The following is a 23,882-nucleotide window of genomic DNA, read 5'->3' on the forward strand; positions in this document are numbered from 1 at the left end:
AACAAAAAGCTCCAACTACAGAAGAAAATAACATGATAAAGATAAGTTTGCTGTGCTTGCAGCAACTAAGTTATCACCATTTTCCAAATAGGATTTGCTGCTCCCAAACTTTCCATATGCTATCCATACTGTCTAAAATGTCTTTCTCCCGCCCTCCTCTTTGCTTGTCAAGCTCCTACTCATCCTTCAAAGCCCAACTCAGGTGTTCCTCTTCTCAGTGAAGCATCTATTGGCTTCAACCTGGCTTCCACTGCTCTTTGTTGGTAAATCTACTGTAGTGGTCATGACAGTGAATTACAATCACCTGTCCATAGGTATGAGAACCCCACAGTGCGGAGAATATTCAAATTTTGTCATCACTGGAGGCACGCGACAGATCCAAGGCCTTGCTGAGTAAACATAATTCCATACTGACGAACCTTTCAACTCACAATCATCTAGCAGGAACAGGGAGCAGATTGTACAAACACCCCCAATGAGGAAACCAAATTAGACATCACTTGGGATTTGTAAAGGGAATTGTCGTCAGTCGCATGGTAGAATGTACAATTGATATTAATCAGGAGAAAGGGTGCAGTGTGCCGGGATTTTGCACCTGAAAATGATGCAGGAGGCCACGCGCACCTCTTTTACAGGATGACCTCTCCACCGCTCTGATAACTGAACACAGGCAGGGACTGTTTCCTCCCTGTGCATACTGATGAGTCACTTCATTAGGTTCTTTTCAAGTCTCTGCACACAGTGATTTGTGTGGCCTGTTATCTCCTAGCCCTTGCTTTGGCCGCATGAGCTTACAGCGTTGGGAAGGTGCAGGCTCTCTTTACCCCAGCGCGGCCGTGCGAGGCATCACCAAGCAGGTGAACAGCAGCCAGCAAAAGCGATAAAGGTTTTCTGTGCCTTCAGAGGAGCGAGGCGATGTGAGCTGAGGCAACAGGCCTTAGTTATGAATGGGCATGAGCCGTGCCACCCCTGACGGATGGCTGTCCTGTGAGGCCTTTAAGGAACACAGCAGGACAGTGAGAAACACCATGGGGACATGAGCAACAGAATGAAAGATGTAGCTTCCCCCTGCGGGCTGTCAGCGTCAGCCCCCGCTGTGCCAGTGTTGAGGCCATAAAACCCTGGCTCCGACCGCGGAGGGGAGGATGGCTTTCAGCAGTCATCACTCAGACATAGGTAATTACCTCTCCTCCCCCTTCGTGGTCCTGCTCCTGTGCACACTCGGTGCAGAGGCGGGTCACTGACTTCCCACTGTGATATACTGTGTTGTCCACTCTCCCCGCTCTGTGCTGCCAAAGGCCACCCTCACTGTTCCAGGTGAAAGATCGTCCTATATTCACGGTCATTGGTGAAGCGATACGATCATTAGCCAGCACATAATCCCAGACAAACACACTTGATGACATGTATAGTCTCAAAAATTGTGGGCTCTTTAGATCACAATATAAGAAGCTATTCTGATATGTTTCTTTGAAAGCCTTCTAAGATAATTTTCAAACATCATTGCAGGTAATTTTCAAAAACAAGTAGGCTGCCAACATCCTTTTGGACACAACTGTGCACAGGGCATGGTACAGTGGACCAGATTTAAAGTCAGGGGTTTAAGCTCAGCCCCTTATGAAGCCTGTGACTTTTGGTCATGTTACGAATGGCTCGGGCCCTGGTTTCCTCATCTGTGACACAGAGCTTCTAATAGTTACTTCCTAAGGCTATCGTGAAGATAATATATTTTTGTATATACATATGTTTTTGGCATAAAGTCAGAACACAATAAATAGTAGCTTGTAACATGATTAGCCATATTATGATATTTACCTCATTCTTTCCCAAAATTTACATCCTGCATCTAACAAACCATGTCCTCTTTGGGCTCCGTCACCGCTGAGTATGTTTGTAGAAGCAGCTCTGGGAATTGCCCTAAACTTAGCTTTTACTTAAATCTTTAAAATAATACCAAATTTTATACACCTTGGAATCTGCAATATTAAGGTACTGTCTGTCCTACTTTCCTAACAAGTTGGATGGTAAAAAACAAACCTATAGAGTGGAAGGGAGGAAGACAGTCTCCTCCAACAGCTCACCGGAAGACATCAGAAAGTTCTGCCAGTCAGTACCATCAAGCACACAGACCCAGAACAGGGGCCTGGCGCAAAAGCTATGCTGCAAAGCTCCTGGGCTTTTCTTATTTATGATGTAATAAATATACAGAGACTTTATATCACCAAAAATTTGTGGTGCATTCTATGTGCCAGGTATAATTCTAGGCACTGGGGATAACGTAATTAACAGAATCAAGGTCCTACTCTTCTAGGGCTTACCTTCTAGTTGAGGGAAAGAAACAATCAATAAAAAACACACTGAACTGTGAAGATAACAGAGAGAAGTCAAGCAATAAACTTGGCAAGGAGTTGCAGTTGTGGGTTGGGAGGGAGTGCCATTTTAAGATGACCATTAAAATAGTTGGAAAAAGCCTCACAAAAAGGTGATACCTGAGCAGAGACCTAAAGGAAATGAGGAAACAGCCATGTGGATATCCGGGGGAGTGCCACTCACAGGAAATGGCAAATATCTTTGGGAAATTTTGAACAGAAGAATAACCTAATATGACATACATTTTTTAAAAAGAAAACCCCTCTGGATGCTATATTGGGAGTAGATTTTATATTAAGATCAGAAACAAGGAAACAGTTATGAAGCTAATCTAGGAAAGGGGATAGTGCCATGCCCCGAGGTAGTAGTGGGAGAGGTGTTGAGAACTATAGTTTGGGTGTATTTTGGATAGCCAAAAAGATTTCCCAAAGAATTGGATGTGGGTATGAGAGAAGCATGGACAATGTGAATGTATTATGCTGAGTATCTGAGAGCTTGAGGAAGACTGAGAAAGGACTAGGTCTGGGGGTACATAAAGAGTTCCATTTTAGACATGTAAGTTTAAAAGACCTATTAGACAACCAAGGGTGGCTGTCGAACAAGCTATTGGTTGTTCAAGCCTAGAGTCTAAGGAAAAGTCTAAGATGATGACATAGATTTGGGACCCATTAGTTTATAGGTGATATTTAGAGCCATGGTGCTAAACAAGATCACCTAAGGAGTGAACAGAGAATGGCAAGAGAAGAGATCTGAGGACTCAAACTTTGTTGAGCAACCAAAGCAGGATGAAACAGAGCATGATATAATTTGAACTCCCAAAGTCCTATGTAATATAGAAGGGATTCCCGAATTTCTGCATGCTCTGTAATAGACAGGAGAGTAGCTGATAACGCTGGATGGTGAACCTGTAAGGAAAGGTGGCTGTACTGGGAACAGGTGGTCCCCAGGTGAGAGCAACAGCAAGATACCTGGGAGACACTCATTCCCATCCAGGACCAGGTGGGGCACTGAATCCTTAGGCTGTGACTCCACGGGGATCTGATTCAATCAAGAATGAAAATCTCCCAAGTTCATGAGCTATAAACTTAACCATCAGATGCCAGCAGGACACCACTGGCCAGAGGAAACACTGAATTGCCTGGGTCTAGAGGAACCAAGAAGATGCTCCTCTTCCCTGCCTCTATGTTGTCACATAAGCCCCTTCATCATATTCCCAGATCTGTATTGAAGAGAAGCAGAAATGGGGAAAGCATAAACATAGATTTATCTAAAAGACTGACTTATATATTAGGTGCTATTTAAATTAGCAACTGAGTTTAATGAATTAGACTAAATTTAGTATCCCTCCCATCTGCTCTCCAATAAGGAAGGGCTTCTTAACATGATTAGATGAATTATGAAAAACACAGAAGCTGTGCTTTCTTTGCATATTTGAAGGTGGTATGTAAATTTACAATCAAAGAGATTTATAAAAGCATCTTGTCGACTGTGAAGTATTTAGTCTGAGAGTGTAAGAGTGTCAAAAGCCCCAGAAGTGTCAGGAGTTTGGAACCAGACGCATTTGGAAGTTACCATAAGCCTGTGCTTACTTAGGTAAAAACTACTAATAGATGAATTAGACTTCAGTGCCTGGGAAGATAACAGAGTTGAAGAGGAACTAGTAAATATCTCAGGGAATTAAGAGTCACATCAGTATTATAAGTTATAGAACGTGTTTAGGGCTTTACGAAGCAACCTTCCTTATCTTTCATGGTTTTAATCAAATTCAAACCAGCCAACGCCTAATAGGCCAAATTAGCAGAAAATCTGGGGTCTCTCCTCCCTCAGGAATTATCCAAGAGCTATGGGAACTTAGTTCAAAGGAGTGGCACACCCTGCCCTGTCACGCAGCCTGCAGACAACAGCACAGAAGACGCAGATGTCAGGACACCTACCCAGACACCTCAAGTACATGGCAGAGGCAACTGGATCCCAATCCCAAGGTGAGTGTTCCACATTTGGGGCAGAATGCTCCTCTTCTCGGCCCAACACCTGGTGTTCAAGTCCAACGAGCAGCGCACAATCAGCAACACACAGAGCCTTCATTTTTCTAAAGCGAGACTGATAGGTCATAGTGGTTGACGGAATGTGTAGCCTCAATCTCTTCCTTCTGGATCAAAGGCACTGACTTCTCGAGCCAGCCAGAGGGTTGCCTGCTGATGGCTCACAGCTGAGTCCCTACCCAGGAAGGTGGTTTCCCCTTTCTTAGTGTATGCACCTTCCCCTGAGGTAACTTGCATTCAACGACTGACCAGGCAGGATATACAGAGAACCAGGCCCTTGGTCTAAATTTGGGACACCTCTGAGGAGTATCTCAGCTTCCAGCTTCAGAGTATCTCAGCTTCCAGTTTCTGGCTGCTCACGGTGAACTGCATCACAGTTCACCTTCTCCCTCTGGCCAGTCCTGTTGGGCCTGCTCTTTTACGTATGTTGCTTCTCAGAGCTCTCCCCAGTGACCCACCTGAACACAAATCTCCATCTCAGAGTCTGTTTCCTGGAAAAACCATCCCTGACAGGTGATTGGTGATCTTCTGACTTTAAATGTTTTACTCAGTTTTTTCCTCCCAACCACATCCTCTGTTGCCTAGAACCTGTGTCAGATTGCACTCCCACTTTGGAAATAAAATCTTTTCCATTCACTGCTTAATTTTTTGGTCTCTTTATCTTTATTGGAAGCTGTTCTATCTCCCACTGCTTCAGGGAGATAGAATAAAGACTCTAACCAGCCTGCTGTTTCCAGCTGCTTTTACTTCTGCCACTTTCCCATGTTGTCTCTGCTCAAACCAAATCATCGAGCCTTCAGTAATTTCCATCCTGTCCACTGTGGGGCTGAGGTTCTTGATGGTTCTTCACACTTCAGCTTTTTAAATTACTCTTACATATTCAGATACAGCTCACAAAGGGAGCTGCAGAGCCAAGAGAGCTGGAGTCTGAAGGGCTTTCAAGTACAGTCACCAACCACCAAAATGAAGCCTCTTTTGGTTATCGGCCCAACAGAGACACTGAGGCCAAGAAGCCCCCACCTGCCATGGGGGTTCTCTCTTAGGGCTTTTTGTTGTTGTTGTTGTTGTTTTGTTTGTTGTTTGTTTCACCTTTCAACCTTATCAGGAGCTTCTAAATACAAGAGACTTCTTTATACATTAATTTCAAACATCTCCCAAGTAAAGAATTTGAACGTCTTAACTGCATGTCTCCCAGGGGATTTCAAGGATTAAATCAGTTTGTTTACTCCCTACCCAAGAATTTAGAGGAGTAGTATTATCACAAGGGGAGAGGAGCCTATTTATCGCATCTGTCCTGCCCATGACTCCAGAAACAGCACCCAGAAGGTGAGGCCTCCAGCAATGCTTGGATGAAGGCTTATTAACTTAAAAAGAAGTAAGTCCTTCAAATTAAGCAGCCCAGCACATGACTAAATAACAAATTCTGGCGGACAACCAAACCTTTAAACAGCCAGTAATAAACCCCTTAATCTGTTGCTCATGCTTAGTTTCAATTTTTAATTTGTTTAAGTTAACCTCCAAGTTTTCTTAGGGAGTTTCCAGTAGAAAATGCAGGCTGAACTTCTTTCCTCTGGAGAAAAAGTAAAGATTTACAGACACAAACAAGACTTAACTAAATAAGCTGTTACTCGGCTTCACAATGCTAATTAAAACTAATGGCATAAAATAAACCCATAATCTCTCTGCTGACAATTACCTTGTTTGTTTGACTTGTAAATAACAGTTCATGAATGTTTATTACTGTTCCCTGCAGTGATATTACTGTTCCCGGCAGTGGACATTAACCTATGCTTAGACTTCACCTGTGCTATCCATTTTGGCTCACTAAATAAAAACGTCAAGAAAGCTAAATAAATGAGGAGGGAGGGAAGAAAGATATGGTAATATATTATTTTGTTGCAGTTTCCCTTTTGAGGCAAGAGACTAAATTCCATATCCTATCCCAACCCCATGCATTTGAACTTTCCTTGCTTTCTGCAGCTTGGTAAATAGCACCATTTATCCCAAGCAAGAGATGCAGCGATTGTCCCAGCCCTCTCCCCCACACACAAATCTTCCACCAAGCCCTTTAAATGCCACAGTCTACCTTGCCCTCCTCCCGGCTCCTACTTCTCTGCACCTCCTCAGGCCCTCTCTCTTCCTCAGTCTCTTAGATTCTTGCAATTATTTCCAAACTGGCCTCCTGGCCACTGCTACAACCCACCTCTGATCTTCCCTCTTCAGGGAAGAGTGAAGATTGATCTTTCTAAAATGCAAGTTTAATCCAATCACTTCTCCCCTCCCCCCCTCCCCTCCCCTCCCCTCCCCTCCCCTCCCCTCCCCTCCCCTCCCCTCCCCTCCCCTCCCCTCCCCTCCCCTCCCCTCCCCTCCCCTCCCCTCCCCTCCCCTCCCCTCCCCTCCTTTCTCCTCCCTCTCCTTCCCTTCCCTCTGTATAATCTTTCAGGGGCTCCACATGGACCAGAGGAAATTCTTACCCTGATCCGGAATTGTCCTCGCCTGGCACTTAATCTCTGGCCTCAGCCCTTGAAAATGTACACGTCACGTCCTAACCCCACTGAGCTCCTTACAGTTCTCTGATACTCGGTCCTCTCGCCTCACTCTGTGTCCGTGACACTCCTCGACCTCTGGCTGAATGTTTCAGGCTGTCCCCTTTATAATGGGCTGCAACCTCTAACCCTTCCGGACAAGTGCTCTGCTTCTGTGCATCACCCAAGTATCCTATTATAGTCCGTGGGTTACATCATTTCATTACACAACTGTCAGCTAGCTGTACTTCCCTCTGTGTCTAGCTTCTAGCATCCTTACGGACTGGGGCAGAGGTTTGGGTTTTGATCCCCAGTGATTAGACAGGACCTAGTACAGCACTTAACAATTTCTCAGTAAAACTTTGTAGAATGAATGAATTAATGAATGGACGCAGCAAGAATTCAATAAGTAGCAGTCCAGTTTTATATCACTTGTCCTCTGATACAATTGTCATTTTATTCAACAGAGAACTTAACACAAGAGTGAATACAGGCGCTGCTATAAAACATTTCACCATGAAGGTGTATCTGTATACACCCATCTACAATAGACTCTCAGCTGGAAAAAATAAATTAAATAGGCCATCAATATATAACAGGAGTGTATCAGTTAGAAACTTAATTTCTCTGCTCGTTACAAGTACTCCAGTGGTATAAACAACTAAAGGTTTCATTCGCTTATAGAAATAAAGTTTGAAGGCAGGCTTTCCAGGGCCAATAGTCTCGGCCCAGAGCAGCAGCAGCTCCGTAAAAGCATCGAGTAACCTTCTGCTTTCTGCGCCCGGTGCACGGCTTCCAGCCTGCACCCGCCCATGGAATGGGACAGCAGCCAGGGCGGCGGCCGGACATCGTGTCAGGCAACAGCCAGGAGACAGTCTGCCTCCTCCTTCCGAAGGCACCTTCCCCAACGTCCCTCTCATCGCAGCTTCCAGCTCATAGCAACGCAACTGTGTTTAGTCACAGGGAAGGACAGAAAACACAGTTTGTCATTTAGATGCTCCGTCCTGGATGTCTGTTCTGTAGAGGAAATCTTCATTAATGTGCTTCGTTGTCTTACTTACATTACCCATTTAATATTCGTAACAATATTATGAGATAGTGCTGTGATTATCCCCATTTTCACAGATGAACTTAGGTGTCAGGTACAGAAGGTGAAGTAATTTCCCGAAGGTCACACAGCCGAGAAGTGTGAGAAAGGTGGAGGTGGGTATGGACCTAGGAAAGGCATTTAGGAAAAGTTAGTCCATTGGCTTTAGGGGTCCTTATTTCTTATTTAAAGACTGTGTTTATTAATTGAGTAATATTTACTGAACATTTACTCATTTCCAGATAATAAATTAGAATATATCAGTGAACAAAGATAAGCCCCCCTGTCCACATAGAGGTGACATTTCAAGAGCAGGCAACAAAGACTAAATAAACACATAAAAAGATTACAGCTTACGAACAGCACTATAAATACTGTAAATGATTTGGTGTGAAGCGCATCGTCAGGATAGGCTCGGAGGCCATGCTACAGTGACAGACAAACCGCCTCTGCTTGCACAGTGCGGGTCAGCGCGGGGCCTCTGCTCGTTGCGGTCAGACAGGGACGGGCTGAGAGAGGCATCATCTCCAAACCCCACAACCACCTCAGCAAGACAAGGATGTTGCAGGTTTCACAAGAGTAATCAAAACCCCTCCCAGAAGCAGCACATCAGCCCACGTCACTTCTGCTCTCGTTTCAAGTTAGTGAGTCCCATGTTGGGGGACCCTGTTGGATGCGTAGGGAGCAGAGTAGGAGAATGACTCGGCCTGAAGCGGCAGAGGTGGCCCTCCGCTCCGCAGCTACAGAGCCTGGCGGCTTCACCTTCCTGGGCACTTCACCGATGACACTTTCATCCCCTGAGTGGGGTTTGCTTGGGATGTTTTTCTGTGAACGCAGAAAGAGGCAACCACGCCTGGAATTCCACCTGGTCTACACTCTCTATTTACCATGAGGGTTTTTCATTATACTCTACGAATCTGCAATAATCGTGGCCCCCTGGGCACTTTTCCCCTAAAGCTACCCATGAAAACCTGGATGAAGCAACTCCTCACTCTGTCAACCGCTTTCCCTAAAAGCCCAGAGCCTGCCTGTAGTCACTCGAGTGTGTCCTAAAGCTACAACATCCAGAAAGTGTTTCATGGCATAAAACCTTGATCAGACTCCGTAGTCCATCCTGAAGAATATTTTATAATTACCAATCAACGTGTTTACTGGCAGAATGTGTTTACGTTCCTACTGCTTTCTTTGAATTCAGTAAGAAGGAAATGATGAGCTTATTTCTTGTGGAGCATAATTGGTCTATATCATTAATTTTACTAAATGGTTTCACTACCTGGTGGATTACAGTAATTTTTTGGAAAACTGATAAAATTTGTGGAGCCATCCATCTTCTCTTGGCACCTTTCCACTCTTTGAGTCTCTAATGGTTTCCATTATTTCTTTTCTTGTGATATACTTCTCTAATTTTTCTTTATTGCTCTGTGGTTACTGGTGCATTGCTGTTTTTGTAAAGAAATTTTGAATGCTGGTATACCCTACAGGATTGGTTCTGATTTATATTCATTGTTATGAAATGTTACTACAGCAGAATTAATTTAAAATTGGCCAATTGGAAATGTTCTAAGGCCTGCTTTTTAAAATGGGAATTGTGCCAAGTATTTTATCTTAAACAACAGAAAAAAAGAACAATAATTTCCACGTTCCATTAATAAAATGCCAATGCATTAATTTTGTCCTAAAAAGACTTGTTTTCGCATTCAGCGTTTGCGGTTTGACTCGCTTCAGCTGATGCTCTTGGCTCAGTGATATGTTGTACTAGACACTGCGGTTTGCTCCTCTAATAGCTACTCTCCCTTTTATTGTTTTTCTGTAAGTTTAACAATGTTTATATATTTAAGGAATCTTAACCTACTCAAATGTACTAGAAGCATTTTTTAATTGAATTTATTGAGGTGACCCTGGTTCACAAAAGCATACAGGTTTCAAGTGTACAACTCAACAAACCAGCATCTGCGCACCGTCATGTGCCCAGCGCCCCAAGTAAAGTCTCTTCCCACCCCCATTCCCTGCGCCCTTTGCCCACCTCACCTACCCCCACCCCCCTCTCTTTCTGGCTATCACCACACTGGTGTGTGTGTGTGTGTTTGTGTGTGTGTATATGTATGTATGTGCTTAATCCCTTCACCTTCTTTCATCCAGTCCCCCAGCTCCCCTTCCCTCTGAGAGTTGTCAGTCTGTCCCACGTATCCATGCCTCTGTTTCTATTTTGTTCATCAGTGTGATCCATTTAGACAATGGGGGGGTGGGGAATAAGGATCTCTTATCTTTTGGGACAGCATGGACAGACCTGGAGAGTATTATGCTCAGTGAAATAAGCCAGAGAAAGATTTCATGGATGTGTGGAATCTGTTGTTCTTTTTTGTTGTTGTTGTTGGAGAAAATAAATTTATTGACCTTCTGAATGTTCCTAATTACTTTTGGGGTATTTTTATTAATTTGTCTTTATTGTTGAAAGTATTTCAGATGTCTCCTTTTTTCCCCCCAGGCCTTCACCAAACTATTCTTAATAGCAAAATTCAGTTGCACTCTGGTGGACAATGTGCTGTCTAGAACTACATTTCCCAGCTTCCTTTGTTGCTAGAACAGCCCTGTAGCCCGCTCTGGGCCAAGGGGCAGTAAGTGGGAGTCATTGGACAAGGCTTCTGGGTGAGCTGCTTACAGAAGAGGCTAACTTAGCCTGGCTGGCGTGGCTCAGTTGGTTGGGTGTCGCCCTGTGCTGGTTCACTCCCTGTCAGGGCACATGCTTGGTTGCCGGCTGGGTCCCTGGTAGGGGGCGTGCAGGAGGCAGCTGGTCAATGTTTAGCTCTCACATGGATGGATGCTTCTCTCTCTCTCCCTCTCCCATCCCTTCTCTCTAAAAATCAATAAAAAATCTTTTTTTGAAAAAAAAAAGAGAATAAGCTAACTTAGATGCCTTACACATTTGCCCTTGATCTTTCCTGGCTTCTTCTATGGATTGCAAGCATGATTATAAAACAATTGTCTTGCGTTCATAAAATTATATCAAACACTAGGTTTTCTTAAAAGCAAAGCCATGTGACAATGTGTATATGTAAGTTAAATTTCCAATATTTCTCTGGTGTTTTACTTTTTATGAAACCCTATTCTGATTTTATGATGAAATACCCTGTTGCAACCTTGTAGGCAGAAATTTTAACTTCTCTTTCCTGCACTTGGGCATTTTGTCTTTTAGTTTGTTTCCTTGGGGTTTTTATCTTTTAGTTAATCCATCTGTTGCCTCTTTATTTATGCTGAGCAGAGCTGTCTCTTCCAGTGACGATAATACCTGTGCCTCACTCTATCCTTAAGGAAAGATTCTGCTCCGCACCTGTACATTCTTTCCAGATCATGGCAACAGCTACCCTAAGAACCACTCTGAAAGCCTGCAGTCCAAGGACTGATCACAGGCGCTGCTGAGGAGCTCCTGGCGTGGGCCAGTATTCACCTGGCAGAGACCGGTTACCCAGCAACTTCCTGAGAACCCTGAGTATCTCCATTTCCTCCCAAGGAGAAGCGCAATTAGGAGCTATACTTCTTTAGACTGCATAATTAAAAGGAATCAAGGTGGCAATTTCCAGAATAAACAGAGTAGTCCATCTTCAGAAGCAGAAATTCTCATACCATTTTAAAAAGCATTTATAGCTTCAGAAGATACTGATTCAGTCTATTTGGGGCATGATACTGTCTAAGTTTGTGATCCATTTTTTAAATGGAGTGTTTTGGGGGTATTTCAAGAAACTAGTATTCTGTGGAATATATTTTGAAAAAAGTTGACATGTAATATGTAGATACTATATTAATGATATAAAGAGTATTACCGAGCATTAAATTAGTCCTGTTACTCTAAATAGTCTTTATTAGATCAAAGGTCACAAACTATTCACCTGCCCAAAAAAAGATGACTGTGATTTGAGAAAATTATGTCTAATGAACTAATATGAAAGTTGACTTGCAATTATAAATTCAATTGTACACTTTAGGCATAAAGAAATGAGGCCGTCTTAAGAGTTAATTTCTCAGTGAAGGCAAGAATGCCATTTACAGGTTTGCATGACAAATGTATATTCTGATGCTGCCTAGTAAAATGACTAACAACTCTGATATTTCATAGTCTGTGGTTTAAATTACTCTTTCATACTTGTTCCATTATTCCAGAATTCCAGGGGGAAATAAAACTCAATTTCAAAAATAAACTTTGCAGTTTAAAATGAAAGCAGGCAAGCTTTTCCCTCGTGTGGAAAGGGCTGTTTCTAAGCCGCAGTGAAATTAATCAGCCTGTCAAAAGGCAGCATTAACAGTCAATGCAGGGCATTTGTTGAACAAATATCTATAGAAGCCTCTTCTGTGTGATACCCCTGACCCCAAGCATCTAACGAACTTATTGGGAAGTTGCAAGAAAATACTCAAAGTTGTGGTAAATGCCTTATGAGCCAGAGGAGTTCAGGGAAGACAGTAAGAGCATTTAACCAGAACGAGAAGGGAATTCTTTCTAGTAGAGAAGATTGGAACTGGATTTTGAATCACGGCATCGAAGAATCAGAGACTCTTAGGTTTGGGGATCTGGAGGTGGTAAACTCAAGATGCTGGCCTAGCGTGAACAGAAGTGAGCTGAAGCCAAACAGCTGGGAATGTTGGAATTGTGGTGATTAGGTGCTTGCTGCCTCTCAAGAAGGAAATCTGTTCTTAGCAATGCCAGTTGTTGCCAAATGCAAATGCTGGCCCAGTGTAACCATATTTCCTGAGTTTTCTCCCCTAAGAAAACTTGAAATTTCAGGTTTTTATGTGAACCTTGACATTAATCTTGAATTATAAGTATTGACAACTAAATCCATCTGTTTTGTAGCATGATGTAGGCCAGGTTTCGCCATGAGCGGCTACTGGTTTGCTGTCTCCACGTTAAGATCCTCAGGTCCAACACTTGCTCATTTCAGAATCCTTGGGTCTCCCCACCAAGTGGTCCTCCACCCTCTGATTTAACTCCTTCTGCAACGGGAATCTCAATGCCTGGTGAGGCCAGTTGACTACCATAACTGTCTTCCTTACATTTGTCCCCCAAATTGTCCTACTTGTTCCTATTTGCCACAGAGTTCTTCTGCACCCATCGGGCACTTAAAGTATTTGAAACAGACATTATGTGCCTTCTAAATATCGTCTAGCGCCTTCGACACTTGCTCACCTGGCGTGGCTTTGAGTTTCCACCACCGTAGCCACCCTCACCCGGGTGGACTCAATGGTCCGGTTCCCTCGCTGCATAACCCCCGGGACCAAGTGAAGTGGTCTAGGTGAAGGCAGAATATTGTCACCCTTGTCTTAGGTGTTGTGAGTTACATCAGTCAGGTGTCAGTGCATGGAACTCAAGTCACCCTAGATATTTTAGCAGAAAGGGGGTTTACATAATACAAAATCGTTATACTCACTGAAGGAGAGAAGACACAGGAACACCACCGGGCTTCACATGTGAGGAGATGCCAAACTCTCCAAAGCAACCGCACCGCTTGACATATGTCCTCACGTGGCCACATGTGAGGTCTCTGGTTTCTGTCCTTCCTCAATACTGGACACAGTCCATCTTTAGTTACAAATGATAGGTTTTAAAAATATTTAAATATGTTTCGTGTACATTATACCATAGGAAGAGAGATGAATACCACTATTCTTCTGCCAAATGTCTATGGGAATTAGTCAGTGTTGAATCGAATTCATTGCTACTACGAAAACAAAACAACAGTAATTTGTTCCCTTTCAACCACAGGGAACTACCTCATGGGAGGGTCCACCCCATCCAAAGGGCGTGCCAAAGCCCAAAAGTGGCTTATCCAGAGGTGCAAGGTGTAGCCCCCTTGCCTTTTTTGGTGCAACCTGTTGTCACCCAACAAGGAGCTCCTCATATACAGGATCGAGGCCTCAGTTCTGATGACATTGGAGGTTAGCTTCTCCCTCGGCCCAGTTCTAGTCTAATTTCCTCAGAGATGTATCTCCTGAGAGCGCTCTCTAGTAAACCTTCTGAACAAGATTTTCCATCTTGGAGTTTGTTTGCAAGAGCCCCAAGACAGCTAGCTTCTCTGGATCTTGGTCCCATGGCCCGTTACAGCGAGGGTAACACAGCTTCCCTTGCAAAATCACACTGAGCGGACATTTGTCATTTCTCTCAACTTTTTTCTGGGTTTAGGAAATTGGCAGGAAACGAAACACCGTGTCCTCAGGTAGGAGCTGGAAATGCTAGATAGTTATTTTCCTAAACATCTTTGCAGCAAGGGTAGAGCCAAAGGAAATCATTCCTCCAATGTCTTTCCACTTTCTCAAGACCTGGCGATGCACCAGCAGCAGCCGGGGCTGGCTTTTCAGGAGACAGAAACGGCCCCGACATTAATGGGGCAGCATCTGCTGTAAAGTTCGTCTCTGGTGTAGAAGTTGATAGTGATCAAAGTCTAGTTTTTGGTAGCAGCAGCTGTGGTTTTTGTCTTCAGAAGTTTGCGTGGCGTGAGGATTGTTCTAGGTAGCTCAGGGTTGATCCTGTGTCTCCAGCCCTCCAAACAGCTTGGCGGTGTTAAAAAGGTAACCTCTTTAATAACATCTTTTTCCGTTACCTCCATCAGAGTTAGCATCTGCTGTTTGCAACGAAGGATCTGATTGAGCATTAAATGGTGGAATGTGTGTAAAGCGTGTGACATAAGGTTTAAACTAAGCACACAGTAGGTGCTAAATGCACTTTAGGTTTTATGATTTTATGGCCTTTCTGATGACTGTATGGGTTTCAAATCTTGGCTTTGGTTACTGTGAGGCAAACTCGAGTTAATACATAAATAGAAAGCATCTAGAACAGCAGCTTGCACTTAATAATCCCTCAGTACATGCTGCTATTAACATTGTTGCCCTCTAATCATAGGGCCATTTCTGGGTACTCAGTCCTTAACTCAGGTTGGATTATGGGAGCTTGGGGCTTGGGCTCAACCAAGACGCCTTAGTCTTGACAGGTATCAAAATGGGATCTGAACCCAACTCTCCTTAGGGAGACCTGAGTCCCAAATGTGCAGTGTTCTCTGATTAACTGGTATTTTGGCAACAAGTCCTGCCATCCGTCTCCATCACATGTGTTTAAAGCTGAAAGCTTTATAACTAAGAAAATCGATCTCTCTGTTTACTCTCCAGTCACAGCTACAATGTCATTCACATCAGCATTTGTTGAAAACTTTGGGTGCTTTCTTTCTATGCTCTCGGCATTTGCAAAGAGTTGGAAATTTTTAACATTATTTATCACAAGAAAACTTATTTAAAATCTGTTGCAGTAGAGTCTGTAAATCAAAGATTTAGAAGTTGTCTGATGGCTGATTTCCTAGATTTCACGAGGCAAAACCTTTGTTTCCTAAGAAGTAATACATGTTTATATTTGCTTCGTTGAGAGTGACACAAAGGTTTCCAAGGTCAGGGCAACCGTCTCTGACGTGGGTGTTGGTCAAATGACACAATTCATCAATCTTCATTTTCAATTATGTGAACAGGGGGAAAAATCCTCTGTTAAACTGGAGAAAGAGAGGCTCTCCGCATTTAATCTGTTTGTCTTCAGCTCTCAAGCAGAGGATATGCAGAAAGAAGTGATTTTGAGTGTGTTTACTCTGCTTAGAAGCGGAGATTTTAATAGTCAAATGTGTTTTCAGAAAGTAACTAAATATTTCACTTATACTTTTAAGTGTAAGATGTTGCATATGTTTGAGTAAGGTCTGATTTTCTCCAAGCAAATTAATTTTTGAAATTACAAAGCAATGGGACATTCTGCTCTGCTCCTGTCTTTGTGAAGAGACTTACCCTCCGGGGGACACAGCCCGGGCTTGTCCAGTGGCTGGGAGTAAGGCTGTGTGATCTAGTGCCCATTCCTGAGACCCATGACAGCCACTCGTCAAAGGCACATTCAACACCACTGTCAATGGGAAAGCCAAACGTCTCCATTTGTCCTACCCCAAGTATATCTCTATGAAATAAAAACTCAAGGAGTAAAGAGTGCAATTCTTGTTGTGGCCACAAACCCCAACAGCAAGGTCCCTGAGGACATCATTGAGCTCCTGAATTCACCAGCCTTAGGTTTGTCCCACCCCTGGGCCCTGTCATGTGAGAACAGTGGGTTCCTCTCTTGAAGCCTAAAAGCAAATGAACTGACACACGTAGCATAGCACACACACACCCCCACCCCCCCACCCCACCCCCCCCCCGCACCTTCCCTGCTTTCCTGGCTTTAAAACACGCAGCATAGACTTCGACCTTTCCTACCTTTTTTGCCCATTCAAATACTTATTGAGCATTTTCTCTGTTTCAGGCGTCCTGCCTCCCGTGGTCAGTCACTTCCTCTCTAATCCTGTTTCTCCTGTATCTTCAGGCTTTCCTCCTCATTTTTTTTCCTTACCTTCAAGCCGTAAATTTTTCCTTTCTATCAACACCTTGCCCAAACCCTCAAAACAACTGACTTTCCTCTTATACTATAGCTACTATCTCTCCAATTTTCTTTAAAGTCACCAAAATTAATATTTCCTCTCTCTCAGCACTTGGCCTCATTGACCTCCGTGTCGGCAAAGCCTGCCCCTTATATGGCATGTAGCCCCTCTCTGATGGCTCTTCTCCCACCTGGTGACTCCCCTCAGTCATCCTCACGGATCCCCTCCCTCCTGTAAATGTTGGCATTGCTCCTGTCCCACCCTCTGCATTTGCTGGCCCTGCAGGTCTCCCTCCTTTTCATTTCCATTCAGATGAAAAATTTTTTAAATCACCTAATTTCCCTGGTCAGATTTTAAAAAATAATGGTTTTGAAAGTGCTTTCAAATAAGAAAGGTGCTATACAGAATATGATGTAAGCAACCCAGGACCCCATCCACGTGCAGGTTATCCAGGTTACCCCCCCCCCCATGGCAAGTGGGAGCCCGTTTGAGGGGAGGGGAGGGTCAGGGGCCCAGGCACCAAGCTGACGTGTTGATGTGCTGGAGAGGCTCCTTAAGAGAAGGTGTGTGGCGGATAAAAGCTCGCTTGGGATGCTTCGGTATCTAAGGACTGTATCACCAGAGGACATTTGGGACAATTTGGGAAGCCAAAATAATGTTCACACGTGTAGTAATTCTGACTAAAATAGAATCTCCTGCCTAATTAAATATACTACCGAGGTCAGACCAAGAAAGGGAAAGTTCTAGGTCCTAGAAATGAAGACAAAACTCAAAGCTGGAGAAGTAAGTGGTACCAAAGCTGAGACATGAACGGGGGATTTGGCCTAAACTATAATGCCCACCCAAGCAGGGCCATGTGTCCCTTGCTCGTCGGTGCCATGAAACTGAGCTACCTGTGTGAACCCAGCATCCAGTGGGGCTGACCCACATGTGAACTGCATTCTAGAAGATTTCTGTTTGCCACCCAAGGAGAGAACCTGGATTTTCTCTTTCAAATCAGGGCCCTAATTTAAAAAACAACAACCTGATATATTATAAATACATGTCTTAAAAAGTAAGCTTACTAATTTAAGCAGTCTGCTAAGGCCTGACATTCACAGCATCCATGCACATGGATAAGTGGTCAGAATTCATCTTTCTGTTCTGGTACAAAATTCAAGTGTGGTCCAGGCCGGGGGTGTCTACAGGCCCCAGGCAGAGCAAACTCAAAACATTTTTTGAGCACATCCCACAACTCTACACCTCCAGAGAAGATAATTAGCTAGAACAGGAGATTACATATTTAATAAAAATTATAAAACACAAGAGTAAACAAACTACCATGATAAGAGAATTTGTATACCAAGACCTGAAGAATAAAATTATATGAAGGGGTTTTTTAAATAAGTATGCTGAAATGTTCAGAGAGAGGAAAAAAGAAATAATAAAAATCATATGAAAGGACAGAGCAGTATGGAAAAAAAATAGGCAGTTTGAAAAATAACAAAATAGAAACTTTATAAGTAAAATTCAAATAGTGATTATAGTAATACAATTCAGGAGAGTCTATGAATTGGAAGGAAAATATGAGCCTAACATGCAATAGAGATAAAGCTATGAAAGAGAAGTTTAAAAATTGAGGAAATGTAATGAAATGTTGAAAGGGGTGTGTGTGTGTGTGTGTGTGTGTGTGTGTGTGTGTTTACAAACACAAGTGTATATTGAAGTTCCTGAAAAAGTCAATAGAGAAAATGCAAGAGAGGCAATATTCAAAGAGATAATTAAGATAAGAAATTTCCAAAACTTATGGAAAACATGAGTTCTTAGGTTGAAGGGACAGGTCAAGATATGAGCAGAAATAAATAATAACAAACCCACACCTGGACACACCGTAGTAAAACCATAAACACTCAAAATAATGAAATAAACCTTCACCTGCTGATTGTCTTTGCTTATGAAAACAGTGCAAGCCACTGGGTTATTCAAAAGTCCTTCTCTGTAGGTGGGGCTTTTATTTAGAATTATATCAGATTATTTCTAATAAATGGGGAATTAAAAAATAACTGAAGTTTTACTGTGGACTCACTAATTTGTAGCCAGATTTTGGTTCAGTTGCCATCACCCTGACTCACTATTTAACAAAACTCTCTTTGGCGCTTAGGCCCATGCTGCCCTGTGGTTTTGTATGCAGGTCCTCTCTAAGCCATGTTCACTGTCACTGTCACTGTGTTTCAACTTAGTTGATCTTTGACTAAAAGCTTTCTGAGGGAAGGCGAGGCAATTCAGTGTCTGGATTTACAAAAAGGAATATTAAAACTTCCTTTAAGGACCAGCACTTGTCTATTTTAGAATCCAACAGCCTGTGCAAGACTCTACCGGCTTCTTTTCCCACTGAACCTCTCCTAGATATTTAACACAAATGATCACTTTTTCCCTTGGTTTCCTTTCTCTCCCCGATCAGAGACTCCATCTGTGACACATATTACCTTGGTGGCATAGTAATGGGACCTCAGAAAGTATTTGTGGAAGAAAAGATAGATGAGAGGGTGAAAAAAAAGATCACACAGAGAAAGAGGGCAAGTCAGCTGTCCCCAGTGACGTGGGCCTGCAGCAGCAACTGTCCTGTGGTCCCTGGGGGCTGATTCTGCTACATTCCTGAGGTGGCCCTATTTCTAATGCCCACTCATCTACCACCACCACCACCCTAACCTAGTCTCTGCAATTCTCTTTTCTGCTTCCCCTGATGTCTTCCCCCTGGTTGCTCTGGCAACAAAACCTTAGCATAGGATGTCACTTAATAAGCAATAATTCACCTTGGATTTTGCAGTCAGGACCTTCCTCTTAATGTTTGGGAATTAGGGAGCAAGGGGAGGAGGGAATGGTTTATACACATTTCCTGGATAACTTCAAGAATCTGCAAGTGTTGAGTTTAAGATACAGAATATAAGATTCATGTCAGAGGGATATTGAAGAGCCAGAGGCTTAATGCTTCCCAATATGGCCTTATTTGAGGCAGAGTTGTATTTGGAGAAATGTGTCATTTAATACGGCTTCACAGAGAGATTCACTGAAACCCCAAGACTTCCTGGCACAACTGATAATAACGCTGTAATCAGTGATGAGCAGAGTCCAGGCCTGTGGAGAACAGAAGCAGGAAACATGCTAATGCAATTGCTTTTTGGAACAATACCACCTAAATGAAAACCCTTATCTTTATTTACAGTAATGCTTCTGCCTCCAGACCCCCAAAATGTAGCCAGATTCTCTCTGCTGATGCAGAAATGTGTAATTTCCTCCCCACCAGCCCGGAGAGCACCGGCTGTTGGAGCTGCCAGCTCCTGGAAACCTGTTTTGACATCGCAGGCCCTGGTTTTCAGTTTGCAAGCTGTTCTTTTTAGCTGGGAGTGAATCCTGCTCCAAATGCAACCTTGTTCTTTTCACAGAAACACAGAGTTAAAGCTCCTCTGGCTTCCTTCTGAAAAGGGAGGGAGAACCCCCCTATAGCCAAGGACAGCCAGAGGGAAGAAGCAACCGATGGGTCGAGGAAATTCAAAGAAAGGAAGAGAGCCCGGGCTTTGTTCCTAAAGGAGTTGTAGCTCCAGCCGGGGCACCTGGCACCGGCAGTGAGCAGGCACCATCCACTCCAGGCTCTGAAAGACCTCACCCTGACCACGGCAGCAGTTCCCACCCAGCACCCCACTTCCTCAGCCGCCAGACTCCCCTGCACCTCAGACGGGTTGTTTCACCTTCTGTTGGGACTGTAGCATTGCCTCTCCACTTTTCCTATTTTACCAAATTTACCCTTGTTGGTGCTGCTCATTTGACTCTGAAACAAGTTATGTTATTTTTCCTGGCCTCAGTTTCCCCCAGTAAGGAACAGTCATTCCCAAAGCTGGCCCATGATGTTTCCAAAGGCAGGCCTGCTCCGCGCTGCTTTCCTGTAGGCGGGCCGATGTGGGAAACGCTCTCTCTGGAGAGAAGCACGGCCTAGTGTGCGCTGATCTCTGGGTGCAGGACCCCCCCTCCCCCCATGTGAAGTCACTGGATGCACAACCAGGGAGGGACGCGCACAGTCAGCTGTCACACGGGAGTGCAGGATGGCTGGGGCACACCATGTCTCATGGACACCCTACTCACAGTGACCTTCTGAGAGTAAATTGCTATATTGTAGGGACATAAGGAGTTCAAATTTTAGGTGTTTTCCCAAACTGGATTAAACAACCCCCCCTTCTTCAGCCCCAACCCTTTTTGTGTGGAGGGATGAACGTGGGAGAGAGGTTAACCACAAGAATGCAAAGTAACATGAAGTCCAACTAATTTTATTTTGTTTTTTTTTCTTCTGTTAGGAATACTTTCCTGGGGTAGAGCTGAATCCATAGGGTGATGGAGTATCCTTCCCTCAAGCCCCACTCCAACTCCACTGATCCTATTTCACCTTCCTATTTTAAGCTCCAACTAGATCAACTGTGGCCTATGAAGGATGGCCGTGAACTTGCACCATTCCTCATGCTGAGAGGTGAGATCTGTGCTTAACCATAGAACATGGCAGAATCGATGCTGTGCCAGTTCCTGAGCCTGCGCCTTAAGAGAATAGCAGCTCCCGTGTCCTGGCTCTTGGAAATACTTGCTCTTAAACCCGCCTGCCATGCTATGAGGACACCAAGCAGTCCCATGGATAGATTTATGTGAGAGGAACCAAGAGCCCTGCCTAGCTGAGAGCCTCTATTGACTGAACCCCCACTCAGCATCTGGCACCCACTCGCCAGCCAGGTGAGTAAACCCTCTTGGAAGCAGATTCTCCCGCCCCAGCTGAATTGCTCCGGCTGATGCCACGTGAGGCAGAGATGAGCTATGCCCAACACATCTTGACCGATTGGCACATTCATGAGCAAAGTGAATGACCATGGCTGTTTAAAGTCACTAACTGTTGGGATGGATAATCAGAATATTGATCAACATACCTCTCTCTCTCTCGCATGCATCTTACCACAATTAGCACATGGAGTGTTATCCATCTGGAACGAACCTCTTCTGCTTCCCACTCACCTTCCGGCTCTAACTCACATTGATCTTAGGAGACATCTCAACTGTCACCTCCCCTTCTCCCCCCGCCCTCCCCTCGCTCCATCATGGTTAAGCATCCATCCCTCTCTGCTCTGTAACACCGTGTGGATCACTGACCATGTTGTTCAGATCTATACTTCTCTTCTGAAAACTTTGGGGCCAACTGTGTTTTGGAACTTAAAATTTTTCATATTTTAGAAAGGTACTGTGGTATATATAGTAGATATTATATAAAATTTGCCGTTAGGTTTACAACAGCACCTTATAATCAAAACCAATAATAGCCCTGGCCAGTGTGGCTCAGTTGGCCCAGCGTGTCCTGTGCACGGAAAAGTCGCCACTTCTATTCCGGGTCAGGGCACATGCCGGGTTGTGGGCTCCATCCCCGGTAGGGGGCGCGCAGGAAGCAGTTGATTGATGTTTTGCTCTCACATGATGTTTCTCTCTCTCTCTCCCCCTCTCCCTTCCTCTCTTTCTAAAAATCAAAAAATATTTTTTAAAAAAAACAGTAATGTTGAGCAGTGAAATATACAAACTATAAATAGGAAAAATAAATAGTCTCCAACAGTTGCAGATAAAATTTTTGGACCAGTATTCTAGATTCTAAATCAATTATCTCTCTCTTCCACTGGGCATTGAACACTTTGAAGACAGAACACTCTGCCTACATATAGCTAGCTCCTCTGCCTGACACATTAAAGGTTCCCAAAAGAAACGTGCTGAATTCATCACACACACACACACACACACACACACACACACACACACACACAGCACCACCGCCGCCGGGGTTATTGATAAAGCCTATAGTTCTGGAACCATGTTTGTTTCTGGGAAGGCTGCTAGACCAGAGAACACCTTGTGCCTCTTGCCTTGGACTGATTTGGATCAATTGTTTGAGCTAAAAGTTCTCTGGTTAATTTTAATATTTGGGGGGTTGATTGAGAAGGGGAATGAGGTTATCATAAAATACTAAATAATAAGATGAAAATCTAAACCACTAGAAGATGAACGCCATGAGATATCTATAGGGCAACGATTTTCAACCACTGTGCCCGGAGAATTTTTGAAACATGCAATACCTGAGTGTTTAGTCAGGGGCAGTGACTTCTTTTCCCCTAAAGTGTCAAATAAAAATATGACAACAGCCAACACAACAATAGCAGTCTGGTGTGGATGAATCAAAATGATACTTATTTTTTTTGTCGGATCGGCCAAATATATATTTTTTAGTGTGCCGCAGAATTTTAGGCATTTGCTTATGTGTGCCACGAGATGAAAAGGGCTGGAAACCACTGCTATAGGATATAGTAGTAGTTTCACATCCCATATGCTACTTAAACTTCATTTGGTGTTCATGGATTAAACAATTATTTCAAATCAAAACTATAGTATTTCACTTAACTTTGTGCCTCTAAGTAGACAAGGTATCAATGGTAAGGCATTGGATAATTCTTTCAAAGTATTTAGATGACAAAAGAAGTGATTTCATTACCCATCTCTAGTGCCTCTGCTCAGGGTTAATGTGCATTATCTCGGCGTTTAATTGAAGATAATGAATTTTTACCACTTGAGAATGAATCATTGCAATACTCGAGTCGCAGAATTTGCAAGGTCATCAAATGCTTAAATATTAGCCTATTTATTCATCTAAGAGGATTTCATTTCCATATGATTCATATTTAAATTGTTTAGTGACAACCAGAGCTGCTTCAAACTTTAAATTAAATTCATTTTTTTGAATTATCTGAAGTACAAACAAGAGATGAAAGAAAAGGAATGAAGAATTTATAGATCTTGAATGTTTCCAAATTCCATTTATGTCTGAGTAAATTTGAAGAATTAAATGGGGCAGGGGGACGGTGCACAATGCCATGATTAAAATGGTTTCCATTCGAGCTTCTCTGACATACGGCAGATCACAGAGCTAAGGTGCTTTTGCAATCTTTATGGAAACTGGCAAAGAAGATAACTCGGAGCCCATGCCTGGCTTGCAAAATCAGGTTAATTAATCAGCATCCTTTACAGGTTGCCAGTTTCATATACTAATATATTAAATTTGGGTGCTCGAGAGAGCTTTGGACTTCATTATGATCACATAAAGCTGCAGTGGCTTTTTTATGATTTAGGAATAACTTTTCAACTTATATCAAATAGCTATTTGTGAGCAGGCTCATTTTTTCTATACCAATTGAATATTCAGGTTTTCAGTGGAGTTAAAAAAAAAAATCAGACTCGGAAATGGTTTCTATAAAACTATGAGCCCCAAATATCAGGGGCTCATAGCTGACATGAGAGCAGGGTGTGTATAAAACAGCACACACAGAGCTCAGGGAATCTTAACGTTGTTTGCTCCACTCGGTGCTAGATGCTGCACCAGACATAATAGGTT

The sequence above is a fragment of the Miniopterus schreibersii genome (assembly GCF_964146895.1).
Source record: "Miniopterus schreibersii genome assembly, chromosome: 12".
Classification (NCBI taxonomy): domain Eukaryota; kingdom Metazoa; phylum Chordata; class Mammalia; order Chiroptera; family Miniopteridae; genus Miniopterus; species Miniopterus schreibersii.